General features: G+C 33.1%; 1 long non-coding RNA gene across 1 annotated transcript; it reads left to right on the top strand.

Moving 5' to 3' along the window:
• Positions 1-1136: 1136 nt before the first annotated feature.
• LOC134202835 (uncharacterized) lies at positions 1137-2286 on the top strand. Its single transcript, XR_009977355.1, has 4 exons — positions 1137-1287; positions 1356-1466; positions 1548-1686; positions 2007-2286. It is a non-coding gene; the product is annotated as an uncharacterized LOC134202835 (long non-coding RNA).
• Positions 2287-3139: the final 853 nt, after the last annotated feature.

The raw sequence follows: 3139 nt of genomic DNA, 5'->3' as shown, positions 1-3139 counted from the left end.
TTGAAAAACTTATAGAATTTTCTGGAGAAGGTCATTAGATTTTTCATGCAAAATTCAAAAGATTCTTCCTTTAATGTCTTGAAAATATCCCAAAAAAAATGCAAAAAAAAAATTTAAAACGTAATAAAAAAAAATCACCACGCCGATTCACGCCGCCGCCGCCGCCGGCTAAAATGACTTTCGGCGTGACGCCGAAAACGCCGCCGCCGCCGATCAAAATTCTGACAAACGCCGCCGCCGACGAATATCGGACCGGCGCACACCTCTAGTAAAAAGTGCGCATCATTTGACGTATAAGTAATATACTCATAAATGAGTAAACAAAATATACTCCTTTAATGCGTAGTTCCACTTTTCCAACATTATGCGTACTTTATAGTCCTAAAAGAGTATATTCCGGTTACCGTGTAGAAATGCATGAAGCCAAATAGGACTTTTTGGGAACTTGCAAGTGTTCTTATTGTTAAGTTGACTTTTGTCAATTTATTGGTCAATACTTAAAAGGTGCTGTAAAAAGAAAAGTGCATACTTAGGTTTTCCAAATCTGATGCAGACTATCTTTTGAAAAGGTCAAACTTGTTTTATTGATTTTTCAAATGGATATAATCGATAAACGACGCTTCCTACAAAAAAGTGTTGTATGGGTGACTGTCGCAAAATCATTCAAACTTTCTAATAAAACTTTTGAAAACTCTAAATAGAACCCTACACTAAAAAATCAATTTAAAAAAAATAAAAGTCAATTTGCAAAAAACGTCCATTTTGATTTGGAAGAAATTTTGTCTCAAGATAGGTGATTATATTCCCTACCAACCGTCCATACATCGCAAGCCGGGCACTTTTAAGGGAAAAAAGTTTTTCTAACAAAAACTTTTTCTTGACGGAATTGATTTTTTCAGTGTCTTTAAGGGGTGGATTTAACATATGTATACATACACACAAAGAACAAACATTATGTAAATAAATGGTTTGAGCTTTACATTTAAAACTTGTTTGTTTTTCGTAAAATTAAAAGTTTTTCCGTCACTGTAAAAGTGATGTTTTTAATTCGAAAGTTGTTTTTATCTATTTATAGTGTAAATTTAAAAGTTTTCTCTTTTAGTGTAAAAATTATAAATCTGTCAAATCGCAAACAAAAACTTATGTTATTTTGTGCAGTGTCTGTGGCACAACCGACAAAAATAAATAAAAACAAAAAAATTAAAGTTGATGTCCGCGATGCGCGCAGCATCAAAGTTTTTAAATTTCATTTGCCGAATATTTGGGAAAGGCTGCCATACATAAAAGGTATAAGTTTATCATTAATGTAAAACCCGAAGCTGTATCATATACCTATCTTTCCATTTACTTTCCAGGTATCGCAAAAGAGAGAGCCATGATCGACGTGACACTATCACTCCCGAGAACCCAGTCGATCGTTTTCCCTCCCAAAAAACAGAAACCGAAAATGCAAGGAAAAACAAAAGGTAATTTATCTTATTCTTCAAAAATATTTTACGACAATTTCATGAATAGTTTTCCATTTTGTCCTCAATCGATCTTTGCAGGCTTCGACGAGCTGGTCAGGCAAAAAAGGCAGATAAGTTAGCCAATGGAATGGCCGCTGAATTGGCTTGCAATGTTTCAATGGCTCATGTCTGGCCAAATTCCGGATCCCCGGAACAAATATCTATAGCGTTGGATGGAGTAAGTACACGTTGAAATATATTCGATTAAGCTGAAAACCGGAATACGGGACTAGCTAAGTTGGATTTCTCTCGCAATCCGTACGTTAAACCTAACTTCGCTAGTGGAGCGCTAGTCTAATTAGGGCCTAATTAGACTAGCGCACTACTAGCGAAGTTAGGTTTAACGTACGCATTGCAAGAAAAATTCAACTTCGATAGTCCCCCATTTCGGTTTTCAACTTGACTAGCGATATTTACTACAAATTAATCGTGTAACTCGTGTTTTTTATGTTTTTCTGTGATGTATAATCTAATTTTTATTTGTATGATTTGTTTCAGCGAAACTAATCATGGGTCAAGACCTGTCATCATCGGATCGAGAGAGAGGCCAGCGAGGTATGCTCCCGGAAGATGTTACAAGGTTAAAAGTGCCAACGTTTGTGTTAAGAGTATTTTTGATTATATTTATTTTTATAAAAAAAATATACTTCCGTTGGTTATAATATAATAAATGGATTTTAAAATCTCTTGATTTGATTAATTTAATAAAATAAACTACGAATAATTTCAACAACATCATTATTTGAAGTAAAAATATCGAACTCTTATATTTACAGTATTTCCATGGGTGTTTCTGTTTCGATTTGACAGTTTAAAAGTTATTTTGAAAGTTCGAACTTTTAATTTTAGGGTGTCAGCAAAGATGTGAGAAACTTTTTAATCAACAGTTGGCGTACTCTTATTTTGATTTATCGCAACTCTCTACGAAAAAGAACCAACGAAACTTTTTATTTTAACCAATGGTTTTTTTAATTGCATCAATGATATTTCTTTCTGTGTATATACTCATATTAAGTATTCCTGTACAGTCAGGCAGAGTACAATGTTTTGGTCGTAACTGGTCGCAACTAAAGAAGCTAATAATGGAATATAATATTTTTTTGAAGATATAAACCCCTTTTTAATATTACTCTTAATTTAAAAACAAACTACACCGAGAAAATTCTTTATATTCAATATATTTGTCGCAAACATAAATTTTTGCAATTTGGCGACCCAAATATATGCAATTTGTACCCACACATAAATTCAATAACTGCATATTAGAGACCACACATACATTTTATTTGATTATAGATTATATTTGTACTTCGCGTGGAGAGTGGTTATGTGTGCACTAATTAGAATCATGAAATAAATTAATGGATTTTTACCAATAAAAATGTGTGGAATTTTTGTAGTGTATATTTAGTGACTAAATTAGACAATCATAATTATCATAAAAATAGATTTGCTTGGGGTTCTATAACGATGGCTTTCATTGGTTTAGTTTCAGATGCAAATCCGCTGAAATTAATTCCGACAATAAATAGTTTTTGTTAGAAAAACTTTTTTTCCTTAAGAGTGCCCAGCTTGCGATGTATGGACGGTTGGTAGGGAACATAATCACCTATCTTGAGACAAAATTTCAT

This window comes from Armigeres subalbatus, unplaced genomic scaffold (genome assembly GCF_024139115.2).
Source record: "Armigeres subalbatus isolate Guangzhou_Male unplaced genomic scaffold, GZ_Asu_2 Contig1454, whole genome shotgun sequence".
In the NCBI taxonomy this organism is placed as follows: domain Eukaryota; kingdom Metazoa; phylum Arthropoda; class Insecta; order Diptera; family Culicidae; genus Armigeres; species Armigeres subalbatus.
The sequence above is the reverse complement of the archived record's forward strand: the minus strand, read 5'-3'. Positions and strand labels throughout refer to the sequence as shown.